The following is a 24,620-nucleotide window of genomic DNA, read 5'->3' on the forward strand; positions in this document are numbered from 1 at the left end:
TAATGTGGATGAATAAATTACATAAAATATATGTTAACACCCATCTCGTACAAAGCAACATCAAACGGGAAAGCTTATGAGAGGCAACAATAGACTTGGTCAGTCATGTATAAGTTAACAGATTCTTAGTACCTGATGCCAACGGGAAGAGTGAACAAATTGAAATTTCTGATTATTACGCTTTAATATAAGCTACAGATAGTTGGCTAGTTACGGTAATTTTTTCACTCTAGATTATGTAACTGTATTACTGTAGATAATATCTAAGTTTAGGAAAATTGATGACATATATGGTAGCACTACACATTCAAAAAAAAAAACCAACATTAAATAGAAACAAACATCACGTTAGGTTCATAGTACATACACGCACATCCCAACATGTACCAATTCTATAGAAATTCCGTAGAGGAATGTGTACGAGCATGTCTGTGTGTGTGTACATGTAAGGTTAAGGAGCAGTAGTAGCAGATAATATCTGAGTACTTGTATGAAGGAGGATGAAAGGCTTTACAAAATGAGTGCACTAATAGAACAACGTGGATCAATCTGCGTTTCGCCATGTTTATCAGCTGAATTTCATGAACGGCGAAGCAATGTATAATGATTTTTTCTCTGATTTTCGGATGAGATTATGTAAAATTATAAGCGTAACATGTAGTATTGATAGCGGGAAAAATTTTGTCTTGCTTTGTCTCATCAGAAAGGTTATTTCTTTATCAAAAGTAAGCCATAAGTTAGGAAGCAACCGAATGACGCTAATATTATGCTTCTATGCAAATCGAATAGCCCACAAGCGGTTATGCTGATTTCTTTTCGGTCGATCATTTCATCAATCAAAATCAGTGTTTCTGTAGCTTCAGGATATTTCACTTTGAACCATCTCCGTTTGTTTCTCAGAACTTCACGTACTTTGCGCATATTTTTCGGGATATCAGAAGCATTCAACACAAGTAGGAAGAGTGACGTCACCGAAAGGATCAACGCAATCACGTAAATGAAAAGTGTTATGGGTTCGAGGTGATTCAGATCGAATCCAAACTTAACGAATGTTGTCAGATGAAGAAACAGGAAAAAAAAACATCTTCGCCATCAGACATAGCAACGGCAAAGAAAAAGTCTCTTGTGTTTTGTGAATGCAAGTAACCAGTTCTCTGTAAATGTTCAAGTCACGAACAATTCGATTCGGAAAATCTGACTTGTAATCTTCACTGAGGACGTCGATGCGTTGCAGATTACGACAGATGTGACTACATATGGTGCTGAACAATAATGACACAAATATAGGAAAAACATCGGCCACTAGGCATATCGAAGTGACTCCCGCTACGACCAATAAAGAATCGAGATGGTAATAACCTCTAGTTTTACCAAAATACCAACTATCACTAGATCCCGATGGTAACATCAAAGAATAAAGTAATTGTAGAATATATGCACAGAAACACAGGAGGCACAATGTAATACATCTAGTATTCGTACCAGAGGATTCTGCATCTAAAGTGATGGACATCTTCTTGAGTGCAACCATAATTTGGCGAAGGAGGCGAGTGCTCATCTGCAAAGCGTGCCACAAGACGAAACAGCACACCAACTCACAGCCGGTGGTGAAAGTACCTGGTACTTCGATATCAAATCGGAAACTTTCCAGTATCATGAGATATATGAATAAAGTATGAAACAGAATTGATGACGGATTGCATAATAATTTCTTCCAACGACTGCTGGTTGCCTTTCCGGTAGTGCTCAAATCGATTCCATAGATGTACATCAAACCCGACAACGTGCCGAAATGCCTATCTTTTACAAATCTGAACTCATTGACTATCGTTTTCTCGGTATCATCAATGATGTTGAGAATCCTGGCATTCGAAAGTACTTTTCTTTTTTCATCATCGCAACGTACCATCTTCAAACTTTGGTGACAGTAGAGTTCTGTTAAGAAAGCGTTGTTGGTATATGCACGATCTAATAACTCTGCTCGTCTCTTATAACTCTGTAAAGCCATACTTTGATAACTAACATTACAGTGGCGCCACGAACGTGAGAGTTCCCGATGTTTCATGGCAATATTTCTTGCAGGAGTTACTCTTACGTGTTATGCAATTATTTGTTATCGATATCGACCCAGTATATGCGTATGTTACTTGAAATAAACATCCGTTTTTATGATACTCGGATATTTTTTTCTATCACTAGTTTTAACAAAATTACAATTATAACAATACATTAATTATAGACTGACGAATGAATCACTGGGAAAAGTTCGTGAGATGGATCTGAAGTAATCGAAGTGCATAATGTGGAACAATTATATCAATTTATATTACATACAATGAGTAAATTTTTCGAACGTGTGCTTCCCTCGTCACACAAGGTGGCCTGACAAATCTATTTACGTGGGTTTGCTATATACATCGATTTACACACTCTTATTGCGTGCTTTTCTTTATTTCAGAGACTTTCATGCCCGATATCTGATGAATGGTGAAAAAATTATGTTTTATATTTATATTTATTATATATTTAAAGTAATTATAAGTACTTCATATTTTTCAACATTCATTAGTAAAGGCAAAGAATACGAGCTTCAAGGGGAATCGAACAGATGATCAATAGAAGCAAATATTCATTTCAGAATGGAAGTAAGATAGAAATTGATCTTGTCTCTTTTAATATTCTTTTTTTTTTTCTAATTCAGAAAAAAAATGATTTATTGTATACAAAAAGAATATTTTATTTTCATATTTATTTTGGTCCCACATGTAGGACGACAAGATTTCAGTGAGAAAAGGATGTAATATTGGATATCACACCGATGGAAAGAGCAAGAAATGACGGTAGTTGTCGTCACTTCTTGCTAGTTGTTATTTGTTTTTCGACTCAAGACCTAAGCCAACAAAAACTCTACTACGTCATTAGACAGGGTGAAAACTTTCGGAAGAGCGCTCTTCCGAATATCATACATAACTTAGGGTTTATCTACATCTGAGGTCTTCAACCTTTCAGACACTGACTTCCAACGATGCCCACGGGCCACCTCTACTCATGTAATTTAGCGACATCTTGATAGAAGGGACCAATGGTGCCCCGAGTTAAATAGGGACAAAAATGATTGAAGACTTTCATTTATTCTGAAACTATTTCATTTAGAAATTATCACATTTGTTTTGTTCTGAAGTAATTTTTTCACTAACTCTGAAAACGTTTTTGATTAATTCTGAGATTAATTTTAATCTGAAAAATCTTTGAATGATTGTGATTTATTTATTCAACATTGTTTGGCCTAGGCCTATACAGAAGGATGCGGAAGTTATGTATGACGGAAATGACGATTGATGATACAGAAACATTCGGAAATCGTAGTACAATCTACAATATTTTGTGGTAGGTTGTGAATGTCGATAATAGTTCTTGGCAAGAAGCTAAATTTGTGACAATCTGAAGAAGCAAAGTTGGGCTGTAATTTTTGGGAATGGTTGAGTCTAAACAGAGAAATCTGAGCGTTATGATTTATTATTGATTGTGGAATAGTTTCTATCAGAAATCACGAAATTGTTTCTCTCATTGATTAATGAGTTATTTTTTCACTAATTCTGAATTTCCATCAATTTTAGAATTATTTCTTTCATTAATTCGGAGTTTTCATAAATTTTTCCAAAAGTATTTCTTTCATTAATTCGGAGTTTTCATAAATTTTTCCAAAAGTATTTCTTTCATTAATTCGGAGTTTTCATAAATTTTTCCAAAAGTATTTCTTTCATTAATTCGGAGTTTTCATAAATTTTTCCAAAAGTATTTCTTTCATTAATTCGGAGTTTTCATAAATTTTTCCAAAAGTATTTCTTTCATTAATTCGGAGTTTTCATAAATTTTTCCAAAAGTATTTCTTTCATTCTTTTCATCAATTCCGAAATTACTTCTTTCATTAGTTCTAGAATTAATCGTTTTTTTGCAATGCTTTTTTTACCATTTTCTGAAAATGATCGGTGGGCCACGGCAAAAAAAAGCTCCTAGGGTCATGTGACCCGCAGGCTATGGCCCCCTGATCTACATGCTTCGCCGAATGGTTTAAGGCTAATTACAAATCTGTCATATATACGATCGTGGGAAATTTTTGTGACACTTTTCGAAATAGCGTTGAAAAGAAAGAAATTTTGTTGTTTCTACTTGAGGAATACTTGAATTTTTAACAGAATCCTTCACATCAGGCTATTTATTTTACTGCAAGCTCGTTGTAATTTTATCAAGGGGCGTTTTTTCCCAATAGATGAGGATGGTGTGGTTATCGGGGTGGTGGGGGGGGGGCAACTGATTTCGTACACGTCCTTGCAAACTGCAGTCATTTGTCTGGACAACGTCTCGCGGTTTTTGGCTTTCAATTATTGCCATTGTGTGATTTATCTAATGTTTTACTACTAGATGGAAAAACAATCATTGTTTCATTTCTTTTTCATAAGTGATCTTAATGACTTACAAGTGCACTAATACTTATCATGAAATGAAAAACTTCAACGGTTCGCTATATATTCACATTCTGATTTTTTTGAATTTATAAATTATTGTATATACCGTATATATGCTTTTATTTCAATTTTTTTTCAATGCTTTGTGTCTTAGCGTTTATATTTAGAATCTGCATTCATGCGTTCGTTTTTGTTTTGTTTTTGTCACACAGTTTATTTTGCACAGGATATAAATGTGATTTATTATATTATAATTCCTCACCAATTGTCAGATGCACGGGAATGGGGACTGTTCCCAATTTTTAAAATTATTGATGTGGCGGAAAACCCTACTAAATCTCCGCATTTCTATGATAAAATTGGCAATTTTAACATTGATCGCTATGGGGGATCGTGTTTGTTTGCACCGAGTCACGTGTCTTCCGACGAAAGATATTGGGCTCACCATTCTCAGCACTGCCAAGGTGGAGACCGCTGACGTCATGCTCCCTCCAGTAACATAAGCTCGATGGTGCCGACCCATTCCTTTGTCATTGGTTCATAATGTAAATAGATTCATTAGGAAACGAAACATAGAACTTGCGTTGCGGTAACCCGCTGTATTTATTGTACGTCAACATCATTATTATTATATAATATATCATTATTATTATATAATATATCATTATTATTATATAATATATCATTATTATTATGATCGTAATATTATAGTATTATTAAATAATATGTCATTGTAATATTATCGTGTGAGCAACCAGACGCCATGACAAAATAAAAGCGAAATCGTTTATAGACGCTGCTGTTTGGCGATAAATTGCCAAACGTAACAGCAGGAGGTAAACTTTACACATACTATAATCACAACACATACGGTAAGGCGACTTGATAAGGGTATGTTATAGTCCCTATTCTAGTGGCTATAACATACGGTGATGTTTCTATGGCGTCACAGTAGCTTGATTCTGACTGGCTGATAATTTGCCAAGTATAAAGATCTCACAATTTCTAAGCGCTAGTATGACAATGATGTAAGTTCTGGTTTGGGGTCCTGTTACCCGCTGCAATAGCGGTGCATACCTCCTTCATCTTGCCTCGAACACACGATCTCCTGTTTACTAGACAGGCACTTTAACCAACTAAGCCAAGCACATCAATGTTTTCTACTATTTTAGAGAATTTTTATATCTTTTTCAGACACTTTATATACTTTATAATAGGGCCATATAATACATATATTTTTTTGAAAAATATATTTTTACGTTTTTAAGCAAACAATAAGATAAATATCAACAGGATATACTATTTTGCTCGAATGAGAAGTTGCAGTATGCGATTTCATTCTGGACCCGGTTGCAGTGCATGAGGGCACGGACCGGGCTGCTAACTATGCGTTAGGACCACGACAATATATCAAAATACGTTGACGACACATTTGCATCATGGCTGGCGAAGAAAGCATAACTGTGGAAATTTCACGAACGGGTGAAAGAACACTTCTATCATCATCGGAAATAAAAAAACCGAAAGTAATATTTACAATTTTTGTTATTCTTTTTATAAGCCCGCGTCGGGCACGTGGTCGAAAAATACAAAAAAAATTCTCTCTAGCATTTTAAGAATTATAACATTGCATTGTCTGTAAAAATACATGCGCACCCTTTGTGATGTGGAGGATGTCAAGCGTATATACAGTAAGTTATCGGTGTAACGTCAGCCCTGGACAGAATAAGGGACAGAATAAAAATGGGTGACTTAATAAGAAATGACCAACTTGGCTATTTATGCTAGCAAGGTCTTTCAAAAAGTGGCATTATAAGCATGGTAACGTTAAAAGAGGTTGACGTTATTCCGAGGTCCTACTGTAGAGTTTCACACCATGTTATTTGTAACAATGGTGTTACAAAGAATAAAAGTAAAATGGATGGAAGTAACAAAACTTGTAAACCCCCTCCCTTCCCTTCAAATGCTTTAAGCTCTGTTTATCTTTAATAGCTTTTTTTTATATGAGAAATTTTCCAATTTGAAACATATAAAAAGATCGAGTGGAGGATCTCAAGCCACGGGATTCAATTCATGAAGGGAGGCGATCGCGGAGATACGACATTATATGAAAACGAAAACTTTCTGCAATAAAAATCAAAGAATTCTGGTTGTTTTTAGTAATAATTTTGTGTGTGATCCAGCGTTTCTGTAAAGATGATTTGTTACAAGACTAATTAAAATCCAAATATACACACCAACAAAACAGTTTATATGAATATGTGTTTGTTAAGCAAACTATTTATTAGTGTTGAGCTGGAAACCGATTAAAATTCTTTTGAATGATTAATCAAAAAAATTTAATCGATTAATCGAACTTCAATCGAATATTTTCAAATGCTATTAACTATATAACAAGATTATTAGGTGCAAAAGTCTGGACCTGTTTTGAAAAAAATTAAAAAAAAAAGCTGTTAAAGAAAAAGAGTAAATAGCATTTGAAAATATTCGATTAAAATTCGATTATTCAGCCGATTAATCGATTAAATTTTTTTGATTAACCATTCAAGAATTTTAATCGGTTTCCAGCTCAACACTAATAAATAGTTCGGTTAACACATATTCATATAAACTGTTTTGTTGCTGTGTATTTGGATTTTAATTAGTCTTGTAACAAATCATCTTTGCAGAAACGCTGAATCACAAAATTATTACTAAAAAGAACTCGAATTCTTTGATTTTTTATTACAGAAAGTTTCCGTTTTTATGTAATGTCGTATCTCCGCTTAAATTATTTTTGAGTTTCTCGTCATAAAACTTTCCACGCCGAGAGTGAAATTTAATCGGAATTTTTTATTGTTTTAAATAAAGCTAAAGAGCATTAAACCGTAAACCATAAAACTTATATCCATATTTTAATATCGCTTTATTGGTTTTTCCCCTTCATGCATTGAATCCCGTGGCTTGAAATCTTCCACTCGAACATTTTATACGTTTCAAATTGGAAAATTTCTCATCCCGACTCAGATACTTTGTTTTCCACTCCCCACTTTTATTAAGCGGGTTGCGGTCGATGTATGATTGTTATACGTCTTGCGTTCAAACAGTTGCCTTCAACGTTGTGACGTTCTAGTTAAATTAGAATAAGTGGATCAATTTTAATAAGGCCAGTATTACTCTATAAAAGTTTTGTAAGAATTCTTTTATAAAACTTGAAAAATGCAACCGATGAGCGCATCGGTTATATTCGAGCGAATGTAACCAATAAAATTATTGGTTGCATTTTTCAAGTTTTATAAAAGAATTCTTACAAAACTTGAGAAATACAACGAATAAGCTGATAGGTTACATTCGAGCAAATGCAACCGATCATTTTATTGGTTGTATTTTTCAAGTTTTATAAGAACACTTTTACAAAACTTTTATAGTGTAATCCGGGCCTAAGACCGGGATTACACTATAGAAGTTTGATAAAATATCTTTTACAAAACTGTGCTACATGTCACTCAAGGGATCTCTAAATGTGCCATGGATCACTTAAGTGCTCTTTTTCTCAACCTCCGCGCCCTGACTCGAGTTAAATCGGCCGATAATGAATGGTTCACTGTTTCACACACTGTCTCCTTTTCTCCCATTTATTTCATATTAGTCCTGGGCCTTTCCCGCACAAAAATGAAATCAACCGGGCCGCGATCTTCCTAAGGTTGAGAACCACTGACTTAAGCGATCTGTAAATGTACCGCTTAGCTCATTTTTAGAAAATTAGGTTTGAGGGGGGGGGGGCGCAGACCACATCAGATAATTCCCAGAGCCACATTCGTTCCGGTTTACCAAATATGGCTTAGAGGGTGGGTTGCAATGAATTTTTTAAAAGGAAATTTTGAGTTCTTAGCCTTCAAATAGCATTGGAATTATCAGAAATTTATTATAATATCATATAAAGATACTTTCTTTCAAAATTTTAGTTAAAAAATAAATTTGCATTAAAAAATAATATTTTTGATTGTCTGGGGAGGGGGGGGGGGCACGAGCCGTCCTATGCCCCCTAGCGTACGTCTCTGGGCCCACAAATATGCGTTAGGAGGTGGGGGGGGGGCAGAGCTGATGAAATTTCGCTGACGAGGGGGGTCAGAGTTTTGATAACTTTTGCTGACGGGGGGGGGGGGGGTCAAAAATGATTAAAAATTTGCGGACGTAATACTTGAACGGCCCCTATTTAAAAGAGCCACGAATGCAATCTTCCTATTCTACGTCAAAACAGTCAAAGTGAGCCCACAGAGAATAGTACACATATTACTTCCACGGGCCTCTTTCCTCTTCTATCTTCCTGAACTTTCCGTCTTGAAGAGATATTTTTGTCTAACTCATACGATATTTGCTATATTCCATATTACCCAACACACGATCTTTGAAAAAAAAAACGTTTCATCTAACCGGAAAGAATCACTAGATGAAAAATAACAGCACAACACAATAAGATACAACACTTTTGAAGTACATTGTGCTTAGTTTCAAATTATTGGACACATTTCGAACAGTTAATTAACATACTTTTGAAAATTTACATGAGTAAATTTCTGGAAAAGGAAAAACAAATCTTCTCTCACAACAACCGTGATGATGGCGGCAACCGAGCGACACTGACTCTATAAAATCAAATGATGATTTTACGTAAAATTTTGATTTCTTCAGTGCTTAGTCGAATATCAGTGGAAGAGTAATTAATACAGTAGGACCTCCCAAACCCAGACACCTATGATCCGGATACTTCAGCCAATTTTTTTGTTTTCAACAGGGGACTTCAATGTTTTTTCTTCACGAAAATTCTGTTTTGGCTTTTCTAATACCTTTCTTTTCTACATCATTTATTCTTGATGTCCACTGCGATTTTCGGGCGTCTGCGAAACATGGATGGCAACCATGGGGGGAGATAGACTTGAAAGTCTGGGGGGGGACACGATGATTGCTGGGGGGATGATGATGATGTCAATCCATATATATGCAAGTACATTAGATCAGTCGCATGATGACAACTGTGCATCTCAGTGAATGTAATTAGTCAGAACGTCAGCTTGATAAGAAGAACACTTCTCTACCTTCATTTCATTTCTTCGCGCTGTCTAGTTAAGCTTTGTGTTTTAAAAGTTGTCCAGCGCTCTATTTTTTTTTTTGTTGATTATATGAGTGAATTTCTGAACATGCCGAAAACGTCAAGTGATGTGGCAGGTACAAGTTGCAAACGGATCATAACGCTCCAAGTGTATGTGAGAAAGTTGAAAAACTTTATAAACCATGACGGATATACCAGTACAAATACAGTAAAACCCTTCTTAACGGACACTCCTCAGATTCGGTCACTCTTCTTTTACGGCCAAAAATAATTTAATAATTTTCCGTTGTATAATAAAAGTATGCATTTCAAACCCCTGATCAACAGTCACCCCTATTTTACGGAGATGAATTTTTTGTCCCACCGGTGTCCTCGAAAGAGAGATTTTAGTGCATTGTGTGGAGAATGTATAGAATCGGGGAAAATGTACCGTTTATACCATCTTCAGAAAGAAAAAAAAATGTTTTTCAGTTATATTTTGATCCGAGCAATGACTACACGAATAGTTTGAAAAATAAGGATTTTTTTCTCTATATATAACTACAATGTATAACTACTATGTAATAACAGGGTGTGAATTGTAAATTATGCTCTCAATTGGATTATTTGTTAGTATGCGCATATATATATATTTTTTTTATTAATTTTTTCAAAGGAAAATACAGATCAAAATGTATGCTCTCAAAGACATATTACTGTCTTAAATATGAAAACTTTGGAAATAAACAAAAGTGGATCCATAATTCGGAAAATTCTATATCACTTAGTTTCCAGAATCACGTAGATCCCGAAGAGTTCAGATTTGAGAGCTCCCACTACTTTACCACACATCAACTCCGGTTATATATTACCATACGACAATTTCCAACCTGTGGAGTTAGGTGGGATATGAATCAAGTAAGTCCCGACGAGTTCGGATTTGAGAGGTCCTAATGAATTAATTTTCATGCAGTGTAAAAATTACAGTAAAACCCCCTTCTTAACGGACACCCCGTTAGATGCGGTCACCCCTCTTTTACGGCCAAATAATAATTTCCCCTCGTATACTAGAAGTATGCTGATTAACGGCCATCCCTTTTTTACGTGAGATTTCTTTTTGTCCCGTCGGTGTCCGCAAAAGAGAGGTTTTATTGTAATTTCTGACAAGCGTCAAGTTCCAATGACTTACAGAAAGAAGAAAAAAAACAACATCAATAGTTATGATAGCATATTTATAAATAAGAGAAGAGGAATATTCAAAACAAATTACGTTCAGAACCTTTCTCTATCTTTTATTAAAACTTCCCCACTGAAATAAAAAATTATTCTCGGAAATGTGAGTATCCGATCTCCACGCACAAGAGAAAAGTACTTCGAGAAAAAAAAACAAAGTTGTCAGCTTGTTGTTCAATCAAAAGATTTTCTTTTCTTAGGTTTCTTGAAGAAATTTCAGCTATTTTCCATCTTAATTAATCCCTTTGGTATCTGTCCGTTCAGAATGAAATTTTTCAGAGAGAAAGTAACGCATTCATTTTTTAACACAAATAAGAAATTCTTGAATCTTTCACCTTCTTATAAAAAAAATAAAACAAAAATTCCTCGCTTCTCATGGAATAATTATGGTTAACTTGTATCGTTTGAACAATGCCGTGTATTAAAAAAAAATACTTATATTTTGTATTCAAAACAATTTCTCCGTATATAAGACAATACAAGAACAGTAAGCAAAATGAGCGGAATTCTTGACAAAATACGTATTTCAGTGAAATTTTCTCTCCTAACATTTCAAGAATTATAACATTGCTATGTCTGTAAATCTTATTTGTTTACACGACGTGTTATTAATGGAGAGAAAAAGGGAGCAGACACATGAATAATATTCAGTGATTAATGTTATTTGCTCTTGGTGCGTTTCACTAATTTTCATTGCTTTATATGAAAAATTAAAGACAAAATACAATTCAAGGTATAGATCAGGGAGGGCCAAACCAAGGCACGCGTGTCACAATCGGTACGTCATGTTATCGGGAGTAACATGCGAATACTTTTCCAAAATTAATGAAATTATATTCCATTTTTCAAAGAAATTCCCTCTAACTATTAAACGATTCTTTTCTTAGCCCTTGATTACACTATAAAAGTTTGATAAGAGATCTTTTACAAAACTTGAAGAAAACGTTCATAAAGTTCTTTAAATTCTGGTGTTAGATCAGAACTGCACTATAAAAGTTTCAGAAAAGATCTTTTATAAAACTTGAAAATCCAACCAATATGTGTATCGGTTACATTTCAGGGAATGCAACCAATAAGCTTATTAGTTGTTTTTCTTTAAGTTTTGTAAAATGAATCCCGGTATCGAAAGCTGCCAAACCTATATTTATTATGGTAAGCACTCTTGAAATAATAAATTATGTGATGACTCTTTTCATTCAATGTTCTTCTGTTCGATTTATCATCTTTGGGCAATAGTTCTGGACGTCCAATGTGCACGAGATTCAGGATCGTCCATATGGGCGGAGGACAAGCACTGTATAATGCAATTACATTATATGGTCATGAATTCTTCTGTGGAGGCGCTAAACTCTATTATAAAGCCTGTTGGGGGGCAAGCACACTGAATCCTCAGGTTCCTGTTTGTATACCCAACATCGTGTAGGTAAGATGAACGTTTTACCGATATACCTACGTAAACAATCTGCATAGCTATAATCGAATTGGGGACGCAAAAGTAAAAACAATTTGGAGCTCAAAAATGTGACAAACTGAACATTTTTACGAAAATAAGAGGACGGTCGAATAGAGAGAATTTTCAGAAATAGAGAGAATGCTCATGTCCCGTAAAAACGGGACGCATGTCTGATAATACAACACACATGCATCTCATCCATATTCTTCAGTGGAACTTCTAACGAATTGGTACATGTTGGAATGTGCGTTTCCGTGTTGTGACCCTAACGTAAATTTGTCAATAATACTTCATCAATACTTCTAACTATGAGAGAAATGTAATGATTGAAGATTTTATCGTTGTAGGCCTGTTGCTCTCTGTGGCGAGACTTTCTAACGGAAGCATCGGCTTGCATTCGCGCCCGGAAGTTGGAAACCACAGAAAACTAACTTCAGCCGACCATCACTGTGGCGGCGGTAGGGTTCGAGCCCGGACCCTTCGGATGCGAGTCCGTCGCTATGACCACTCGAACACCACAGTGGCGAAGGGGAGGGAAAATGTATGTGTGCTTGTTAAAATTCGTAGAGTGGCACGCGCATCGAAAATAATCTTGATTGTGGCACGGCTAGGGAAAAAACTTGGACACCCCTGTTATAGATCAACTTAAGACTCAACCAAAAACTACTTTGAAATATAACTAAGTAGATTCACGTCCACTTATGAATATTTATACATCAGTTCGAAAAAAGTTTGAATCTTTGCTATTTTATAAGAAAGTTATAAGAAGCCTCACGGTGTTTGTGACGTATTGGTTTATGTCTCCGGAAGGATTTAGAAAAATGTATGTGTTTTCTGTATGAATAAAAGATCTAGATCTATTTATATATCTATCTATATATATGTGAAATCCATTTCTCTGATTTATAGCAACGTAAAGCCAAAGATTTACTTGAACGAGAATGATGTCACTCTCGGCTATCCATACGAAGGTTTTTAACAGCAGGCGAAGATTAATTTAGGAAATAGAGTTCAGTACGCACGAGCTCTAAGGAAAGATTGCGATATTCGTTGCCTTTGTAGTCTAGTGCAGTGGTTCTCAACCTGGGGCCATATGGCACCCCAGTGGTACTGGGATACTTAAAGGGGGCCACGCAAGAAAATGGAGAAAGGGGCCATGACAGGTGGTTTGGAGAGCTGCAGAGCGCTGAGAATAAAAAAATTAAGGTGTGAAGAAATAAAGCTTTTTTTATATTAGTGGCTATACGCTTACAGAATCCCATCAACAAAACTACCCATAAAACCAGGGTCATTTTAGGGTATGGATCCACTCGGGCCTCACCTTCTACATTTTGCAGCAGGTTCCCTAGGGGATGGGAGTTTTTCGCATGCCCCCGGCTAGATTTTTCAGACCCTTCTTATATTAAATTATTGTGTGAAGAAACAAGAAATGATGAAAACCCCGGGCTGCAGCTCTGTCAGTCCCACTCTTGTGAGGGGTCATGCCCTGGGGCCTCATATTCATAAGTGACCCCACCTCATGATATTTTGTATAGTACAATAAATTTTGAAAATAAGTATGGAATATGTAGGCTGTTTATTTCCACCTAAGTGTGAGACTACCATAGCCAGGGCCGTCATTTCAACATTTCCCGGGGGGGGGGGGGCAAAGCACATGTACTCAATGTATGTATATATATATTTATATATATATATTATTATTTTATATATATACCATTTTTTGTGTATTTTAAAAAGCCAGGGGTGGGCAGCGGCCCCTCTGCCCCCCCCCCTAATGACGGGCCTGACCATAGCATCACTTTGCCTGGGGGGGAGGGCCTATAATGTTGAGACGGCCCTGAATAAAATTCGGACTAATGGGGAGGTCAATACATTCTAGCCCAGTGGTCTGGAGACCAGTCTTCTTTGCAAAATTTTCATTCAGTATAAATTCACTGAAAAAAATCAATTCAGTACGTATAAAGGATCTTGCTTCTAGATGAGGGTCAAAGACTCTGGGTAAGACGGGAGCCACGAGAAAAAAATATGGTTCAAATTGGGCCACGAGCAAAAAAAGGTTAAGAAACACTGGTCTAGTGGGCTCAGGGCGCTTACCAGGACGTGGTTGAATTTTCCTCTCTTTCGTAAATTCATTTTAGCATCAGTCAGCAGTTAAAATCTTCAGATATACTTGTAGGGAAGTATTATGTATCCAATACTCTGTTTCATTATACGTGTAACATCACAAAACATGAATTTGCTGCTCGCACGTAAGACAAAATCACGAGGAGAAATTGTTTAGTGAGGTGAGTGTGTGTAACTGACAAAGCCCAAATTGGCCCAGAGTTTCGGTCCAAGTTCTGATGTTCAGAAATGATTCGAGCCTTGTCCTGCCAATTGGCGAAGTGTCTAGTGATCCCTTGCCAAAGTTCGATGTGTTATTTATTGGAAGACGGTCCGCTGCGCGCCAAATCCTTTTTTTTCATCGCCAACGTGTGACACATGGCTGTATATAGTGGCTGCATGTGACGAGAAAGGAAAAAAATGAGAAATTTGAGAGAAAACAAGAAACAATGAAAATATTATAACAGACATACAAGGTGAACGTGACACTTTCTGTCAAATGAAAAGGGGAGGGAGCGATAGACATGCCTGATCGGAACATGAAACAATGCGCCAACTCTGTCCTATCCCGAACCGTTTTCGAATTATGGTGGATAATTATCCATCGATTATAATCGATTATGGAGAAAAAAATGTGTTGAGTCTAAAAGAACCCGAATTTGTGAAGTTTCTGAGGGGCTTACACGATGCTAAGCACATATTTGGAAAGAACAGGAAAAATTGTATAAGGTGACGACAATTTCATTGAAATATTTGAATTTAGTGGTGAGCTACAAGAGTTGAAAGACTGGCGGAGTTCAAAATAAAATTGTTGCCAAAATTTTTAATAGCCAATTCCGCAAACATCTTTGTAGCTATAGCCGGCCAAATTTGCCAAAAGCTGGTCCATAGCACCAGCTTCCGAAAGAGTCCTCAATAAATCATATCTGTGTTCCTGTTAAGGAGAAATTTCGCTTTTTATTTGCAATATATATATGACTGAAATCACCATTTGCTGAAGTAGATATTCGACTAAAATTCGGAACTGCGGTTACAGATTTTGGTGACAATTTGATTTTGCCAAAAAAAAAAAAAAAAAAAATCCGTTAAGGTGGCAGCATTACCTCTATCTACATGATATCTGTCTTAAATGGTGAGCTTTTAGAGCGCTGGGAGAGATCAGTGAAGTGAAAAATCAAAAACTCACCAAAACCTACTAATATTACTTCGACGAAAGCAGGTTTCAGTGATGTATTGCAAATAAATGACTAAATTTCTCTTGAACTAGATCACCGATATGGTTTATTGAAGGCTCTTCCAAAAGCAGGTGGAATGGACAGGTTTTTTGAAATTGACAAGACTGGTCAATTTCGGTCTTTGACAGTCAGCCAAAGAAAGAGTCGGCAGAGAAGTTCGAATCGCCAATTCGAAGTTTATGGGTTCGGCCCGACAGTTTTAGCCAAAGGGATTTTAAGAAATGGCTCGCGATTTTTGGGTCTGTGGCTGGCCATTTAACGATGAGGCTGGGGATCCCAGGCCAAAGATTGATTTGCTGATGAAAGATGGTCTGGTAAGAGCCAAATCCACCTTTTTCATCGCCAACAAGTGATACATGGCAATATGTAGTAAGTTTCTAGGATTAATTAGAAATTCCAAGGCAACAACAGACGAATTGCAACAAGGTGGCAAGAAAAAGATGCCCATAAAACAACAACAAGCATAAAGAATTTTTCTTTTTGAATTCAAACATCTCAGCGAAAATTGCACTTGGAAAGGTGTAAATTTTTTTTGGTTGGTCTGAGGAAAAACAGAACACCCATTTTGTAATTGTTTTTTTGAGCACAGGGTATCCGTGTAACAAAGTTATTTTTTTTTATTCTAATAACTATATGATTCCTTGCAACATGAATGGCGCATCTGAAGTTTATATGTTATTTGGATACTTTTTCCTAATTGGAAGAATGCCTCTAGGATCAACGGTTCACCAGTAATTTGTGATGCAAGTTGTTGGCTATGCACCCTGTATAGGTACACGAATACACTTTTTCCCTTGGAGAAGGTTTTGTCACAGCTCTTTAGCAACCTGATTAAGGGATCAATTAGACTTACCTAATTATCATTTAATAAAAAGGAATTGATAACAACAAATAACCTGTTTATTGCTTTTCAACGCATTCATACTCATTTTTTCCCCCAGATAATTCACAGAAATACACATTTTATCCTCATTTCAATAGTTTTGGCTTCTTCCACTTTTTTTAACTAAAAAAAATTGTATGACTAAAAAAAATACACCTGAGTGACAATAATGTGTGTGTGTTTACTTTGAGTTTCCTAATTAGGTCTTATGGCGAGACTTTCATTAAGAAAGTAATTAGAGTAACAGATTAATGCGAAAAAGAAATGTATCCGTTTAATATTTAAAAAATAATAAATAATGATAACATCAATACGAAAAAATATTCTAAAGCAAAAATTATAAGAAAATTCTGTGTTTGCCTTTGGAAAGATACTCTTAAAAGTCAAACTCGTTAAGCTCAACTCCATAATTGAATTTAGAACCCATACGTGACCAAAAAGAAAATGGGGGGTTTCTGAAAACATTTTGCGATTTTTTTTTTAGCTCGCGCTTGAGTACTTTGAGTGCGTCATGTGCTCTAAAAAATGAGTTTATTTCTGCTACTAACTTAGAACAATTTTTTTCCCGTAGTGTTTGGGTGAAAGATGTCTACTTCAGTCGAGTATAGAGTAGTAGTCTTTTTTCAGGGGAATTCAGATAAGAAGAAAATTAATAAAAATGGGTTGCATATACAGAGGTTGTTTCAAAATTCACTCATATCATAGTTTATAAATGTCCTTTTAAATGAATATGACTATTTTTAACAGAGCATAACAGATTATACTTAATAGACAGATTAAACTTATTGAATGAATAGACAGATTAAACTTATTGAATGAATAGACAGATTAAACTTATTGAATGAATAGACAGATTAAACTTATTGAATGAATAGACAGATTAAACTTATTGAATGAATAGACAGATTAAACTTATTGAATGAATAGACAGATTAAACTTATTGAATGAATAGACAGATTAAACTTATTGAATGAATAGACAGATTAAACTTATTGAATGAATAGACAGATTAAACTTATTGAATGAATAGACAGATTAAATAACAGATTAAACTATAATGAATTGAAACATTAACTGAAGTTGAAAAAAAATTAGAATTTACAATAAATGCTCAAAATATATATTTTTTTCCTATACGCGCATGCACATTTTTTTCACCAGATTACTCGAAACTTTACGATGTCTGTGAGAATTAATGGCTGATATTGCATTAATGATGCTAGTCTTGAGTTCATCAATCGTATGTATATTATTGCAGTGTGCCACATTTTTACATAGCTCCAAAGTAGAAAAAGTCCTGGGGTTACAAGTCCAGTTGAAGAGGTGGCCCAATTCCGTACATAATGACCCGAACGAATTCTATTGGCATGTTGCACTATGCTCTTGAAATCAGGAGTACCATTCATCGCTAAATTTTTAAAAGTGAAATGAATTGAGTAATAATGCCTGTGTTTAGATTTTTTTGGCATCAACAGTGGAATAAAAAAAAATAGGCCCTATAATGCGACGACGTGATATAGCGCACCAAACACATTTTTTTTATCGTGTAAGGGCTGTTCATGGGACATTTACTCTTCGTAGTAGAGCAATACCAACATTTCGGGCTATCTTAAAAATAAGGCATACTGCAATGATCCACCTCTAACATCATTAATGCAATATAAGACATTAATTCTCTTAGACTTCGTAAAGTCTGAAGCAATCTGATAAAAAAAATGTGCCTATGTGTCAGTGACAAACACCACCATTTTCAACATTTCTTTTGAATTCTAAGTTTTTTTAAACTTTTATTCAAGGTAATGTTTCAATTCGTAAGTTTAATCTGTTATTTTCCATTTAGCCCCTGAGCTGCGGGAATGGTCGAAGAAATGTTTATCTCAGTGTGGCTGAATAAAAAAAAAATTTCCCTTGTTTCAGTTTACTTTTGTGAAAGATAGATGGTGCTCAAATTCATACGTTGCAAATATGTACAGTGATATCTTTGCTATTGAAGATAGTTCATTCCGGAATCACATCATTCGTTAGCCGAAACTTCGCAAATCGAATTATCATTGTGCAGTGAAACCTATCTAAGGCTTTATCCAAACTTTATCCTGCCTTCGACGGAATCAAAATATATTCCCTTCATTGTGATTAATGTTTTTATGTGTGTGTGTGGCATCTTTATAAAATACGGAAACCTGTCTAAAATGGAATATATTATTTCACTGCTATTGCTACCGCATTCATAACAACACTTAACAAGAAAAGCACGGTCTTCTGCATGGATACAGTCATCGTCGATTCGTAACAATGAGAGCACTGACGAATTTTATAGTTGAAAAATCAAATGGCATGTAAAGCGCATTTGCATTATTCTGATTTCATATACCTCCTGCCGTAAGCAATGTACCCATTACGATTTTGCATAACCACAACAGTTTCGTTTTAGAAACGATTAAAAGCATTTTAAACCGATGTCTTCATGTCTTATTCCGTTTAACAATATTGTATGGTGGTGAGTTTTTGAACTATTTTCTTTTTTTTGCGGAAAATTGAATCCCATGACGTCCTGTAAACTATTACCAAGTTTGATAACATTATGTCCAATAGTTTTCCTTTTTATGGGCATTTCAAAGTGGAACTTTAATTATAAAGACCCTGTATATCGTCCATTATAGACGCCGTTTACATTACTTACTAGACCCAGTTAATCGATGGCATTTGTTGACAGTTTCGGGATATAACAGGCATCGTCCATGAGTTTATGTATCAAGGTGCAGCGGTTCTCAACCTTTTTGACTTGCGGAGCCCTTTTCAGTATATAATTTCTATAGCGGAGCCCTGTTTGACTCGAGGGGCCCCTTTTTTGTACATAATTTTCATGACAGAACATTGTAGGCCTCTCTTATTTACTTATCTATCAAATTTATTGATCCATTTTATTTTCCTCGAGTCCCAGCGGAGCCCCTGGGAGGTGCACACGGAGCACCGGTTGAGAACCACTGATCAAGAGTAGTGAATTCGAACGCATTAAAGGACCAGCCAAATTTTTGCATATCAGATACGGGTGGTATTCAGTAAAGTTTTCTGTGCGTACATTTTTCTCGGAATATTAAAAAAAAAAGAATATTTGTGTTCATATAAGGGTTCTTAATTCAATGGAAAATGAGTGATAGAAATAGTAGAGAAATATGTCCTCTATACGTGTTTAACCACTTCACGTACAAGCTTTTGACAAGAAATTTGGATAATCTGTATTCAATGAATCGGAAATAAATCTCTAATAACCTTATTCTAACCTAACCGCACGTTAGAAAAGGACGGGGTTGGGGGAAGAAACAAATATAAACGGAAAATGTATAATAGATAAGGTGGATAAGAGGATTTTTTAGTCGTCTTTTCCCCCTTCACCTCACGTGATCTGTTTCACTTCTACATGCTTATAGTGGAAAATACACTATATATGTATACTCTTAATCAATGCGTTTGTCATTCCATCAGGACCGGGAGCTTTTTTCACATTTAGTTTATCAATTATTCTATTAATTTCTTGAATTGAGAAAGGTGGATCGTTTCTGGTATCAGTGTTCTGCTTATTTCTTGACTTCATAACATTATTTTCGTTTTCCCCATTATTTTTGGGGAAAATGTCTTCTAAAATGTTTTGGGCAGCTTGCAAAGATGGCGTAGGGGCCGCCTACATCAGTATATACATGGGTGAAGTAACGGACAAATGGAACTGCCGATTGCTAAATAACAACACTGTATTTCAAGCAGAGTAATGCGCAATCTGGATGGCGGTCAATTATGTAAAAAATTGTGCAGAAAAATCAACTATAAGGACAGACAGCATGTCATGTATACAGGCAATACGACACGTAGAATCCCCCTTATAGCCTAGTGCATGACATTAAAAAAAACACTAATGGACCACAGGAAGATTACAATACGATGGGTGAAAAGCTCATGTAGGCATTGAAGGGAATGAAATGGCAGACAAATTCGCAAAAGAGGCTACAAAACATCAACATGAAAACCACCTAATGAAATTACCGGCATCCTACATTAAAAATCTGCTCTCGCAAGAAGCGTCAGAGAAATGGCAACACCGTTAGCAAATATGCACAACTGGAAGAAAAGTCTTCGACATAATACCAAAAGTGGGTAAAATGAAAGAAGTCATGCCGAGAGAAATAGTGATGTTCCTCACAGAACACGGTCCATTCGGTGAATACATGCAAAGGTTCAAAATCAGCCAGACCAGTACGTGTAGATGCGGCCATCCGGGAAGCGTGATACACTATGTGACACAGTGTGAGTACACAAAGGGATACCATTTACAGGCGCCACCGAACGGACGAGAGATCTTGTGGAAACGGAAAATTATTTTACAAAGATCTGCAACGAGGAAATTACAAGTCTTGGGCTATCTGATAAATAATAAAGAAACTATTTTGATAATAACTGGGAGCAGTGAACAATCCACTAGTGATTCGGAAGTGGAATCTGAAACGGATGCGGGTTCCATATAGAGGGGCGCACTTGGGCTCCTAAACCATAACATTTGAGTAATACACCCTGTATAATTTATGAATATTTTTGTATATACAATTTCATAGTATGATGGCGGTTTAGTAACCTTGAATATTTGTATGAGCTCATTATGGCATTTGTTGTGAATACGTGACGTACATAGTAATGTTTATGTGTATCAACAATTATTATAAAAAGGGAAATTTATATTATGTAATTAGCGTATATTATATAAATATATTATGTAAATATGTGTGGGTAATTCAAATGTGATCGCTGCCACCCAGATCTGTGAACGGGAGCTGTGTTTGGTTGTTCCCGCCACACTTTTATACTACGATAGTAATTTTGTAACCTTGAATATATATTTGTATGAGCTCATGGTGATATTTGTACCCAATACTACCTTGATCGAGTAATGTTTATGTGCATTCCCAATAGTATAAAAAAAGGGGAATTTTTGTTAAGTAAATAATGTATGCATGTAATTCAAATGTGAATGCCCATCACTGACAACGGAGGTTCTGTTTGATTGTTCCCGTTGCAGTGCAGGCTCTGTGTGTGTATATTGCATATTCTGTAATAGGACAGGCAAACAAAACTGCTCAGCACTGTGGACGGAGGCTTTGTTTCTTCGTTTCCCGTCACAGTCGAGGAGCTGTATAAATGTAATTTGTATATATTGTGTATTTTGACCATTCTCAAAGCTCTCCCACTTCAACATGCCAGCTTCTTCTTCTTCTTTCTTGCCCACAAGTCTTTTCAACATTTCTTTCGGAATCCCAGACTGCGGTCTCCGGCCCTTATGTGCCACTGGGCGCACGTGCGATTTTTCTCCCTAGTTATTGGATTGAGTTACCCATTTTTGTCAAATGGCTTGTATGTTGCATTGGTACGTACATTAACGACGCGAGTAATTCGAAACTTGCGAGCACGGGGCAAGGGGAGCCACCACTATAAATCTTTGCTAACTTTTCCGACACAACTCTGCCTCTTTTGAGGTAACGGAAGTAAGGTGCTTTGCATCAGTCCGGGGTTGTGAGCGGTTCTATCTATCTATCTACACTATGTGTGCGGTAAAAAAATCAATAACAGGAGTATAGAAAGAAAGAAGGAAAAGAAAAAGCAACTTTTCAGAGTTGATAGGTCAGCTGATTGTTGTCACAGTTCATCGCAAGGTGCCGTTCAGCATTTTTCGCTCCAAGGAAGAAGAGATCTATATTGTTCTATAGCTCAGTGGCAGAGAACTTGTCTGGCACACAAGAGACCGGGGTTCGAGTTCCGGTAAGGCAGACGTGAATTTTTCTTTGAAAAAAAAAATCAGAATTTATACCTATATATGTTACGGTAAAAGCCCTTAGGCCGGTCCCTAAGGGCTCAGTTTTATAAAAGGACTTTATAAAAGTCCTTTTATAAAACTTGAAAAATCTAACCAGTAAGGTTATTGGTTACATTCTAGAAAATGCAACCGGGGACTTTATTGGCTGCATTTTTCAAGTTTTATAAAGTACTTTTACCAAACTTTTATAGTGTAATACCGGCCTTAGACTGGTAAAACCTAGGTTTTACCAAGGCGAGTTGGTAAAAGCCCAGAATACGCCTGTAAACGTTTTCTTTTTCGAGTTTTACCAAATCAAGGTACGTTTTTAATGGATAAATTAACCATTATGAACTTGTTAGTTCCTGACTCTCACTAATCAATTAATAAATATAATTATTTAATAAGTATAGTTTTTAAAAGCATAATTATTTGATAATTATTCTAATTTAATTACTAACTACTGAATTAGTCAACCACCTAGAACTCCATTCTTCATGCTAAGGAAATAATGACCAGTTATCATTAATTAATAAATTTATTTTTTTGAACTTCATACTGTTCGGAGAAAACTAATTAATTTGAACAATTAAAACCCGTTTTCAATGAACCAATTGACCATTGATGGTCATGATGATTACTAATTGTCGGAGTATATTAATTAAGTAAGTAATTAATAATAACTAACAATTATGCCTAATCATCGTCAGTAGTAAATAATTTTAGCAATTTTTTAATTAGTGTCAGGAATATGTTCATGACAGATAAATAATTAGTTATAATTATTAAATAATTATGCATAATTATCAAGTAATTAGGAACCAATGAGTTCATCATGATTGATGTATTCATTAAAAACGGGCTTCGACTTAGTAAATGTCTGAAATGAAAACGTTTATGAAAAGAGTATTTCGGGCATTCACCAACTCGCCTTGGTTAAACCTAGGTCTTACCAGTAAAACCTAGGTTTTACCAGTCTTCGGGCTTTTACCGAAACACGTACCAGTTTCCCGTATATCTTGTACAAATAAACTGTTGTAGAAAACGGTCATTATCATTAATAAAGAATATAATTTATGCTTTTGTAAAAGTATACAATATGTAGAGATATATCACGTTCCATACACTTGTATGTCGGGAAACTGGTTTTGAAACTGTATTTGCTTCGAAGAAGTTTATGTCTATTTCGCTTATATTTATTTCAATAGTTAACGCATGAAGAAATGTTCGTAGTTCACCGAATCTCTTCGACTAATATTTCTAATTCTCTTTCATGTGCCGATGAGCAATGCATACAAGTTGGGATTTTAGAAAGCTCTTGACGAAGGGCAAAAGCTTTTACAGAGACCCATTAAAGTAAATTGATTGAAGCTTGTTTTGTGCTCATTATTCATGCTGTTGTAGGCGTATTGTCTTAATGTATTATGAGGATGTGTATCTGGTAAGATGCTCAGAGTTGTGTTCTTTACGCTATTGAATTTTCGTTTGAGTACTGAAACTTTTGCGTTGTAACTATGAAATAGAGACGGGAATGCTGGGTTTTATTGAAGCTTCACGAATGGGGGCTAAATGCGAACGAATTTAAATAGTGTTGCACTTTTTTTGAAACTATAGAAAGTACTGCATTTAACATATCAGTTCAGCGTTCCACAAGAAAGGAAAACTGACATAGTACTATAAAATCAAAAAGGTGATGAAACAAGAGAAATCACCAAATGTTATGGAATTTTTGCAACTCATTTTGACACCGGTAGAGTGAATTTAGACACAACTTTGATAAAAAAAAGTTTAGTTTGAAATATTTAACATTTAAGTAAATACCTTTCCGTGATATTCAATATGAGGAATATACTGCCCATTTTTTTTCTATCAATTTATGATAGCATTAAAAAAAACTCAAAATTTATAATTCGTGTGTTTTTTTATTATTAGATATTATGAATTTAAAATTCGTAGCGCAGGAAATGAATATTGTGCGAAATTTGTTGTGGTAATCACGGGGGAGGGAAGTGACAAAGTCTACTTCAGAGCAGTTTTGCAGCAGCAAAATATAGGACTAGGAGCAGATATTAAAAATTGGAGCAGTGATTTAACAACGATATTTTCGTTAACCCTCATCCCTTTTCAAAATAAAACAACTGCACTGTCTTTTGTTATCAGACATCTTTTCATCAGCTTGTTTTTTGTTTTTGAGGCTTTTGACACCTTGTTTGAAAGAGCGGCTGTCATAAAATTTTTCGCACCAGTCTATTTAAGAGGATTTTTGCTTACTGAGGGCACTATTTTCTGCCTGGAACAGCAGCACTTCAAATTGGCTAAAAATTTTAAATTTTTAAAAGTTTTCA

This window comes from Pholcus phalangioides, unplaced genomic scaffold (assembly GCF_987345545.1).
Source record: "Pholcus phalangioides strain wild (caught in Gottingen) unplaced genomic scaffold, Ppha-v1.0 ptg000015l_1, whole genome shotgun sequence".
Taxonomy (NCBI): Eukaryota; Metazoa; Arthropoda; class Arachnida; order Araneae; family Pholcidae; genus Pholcus; species Pholcus phalangioides.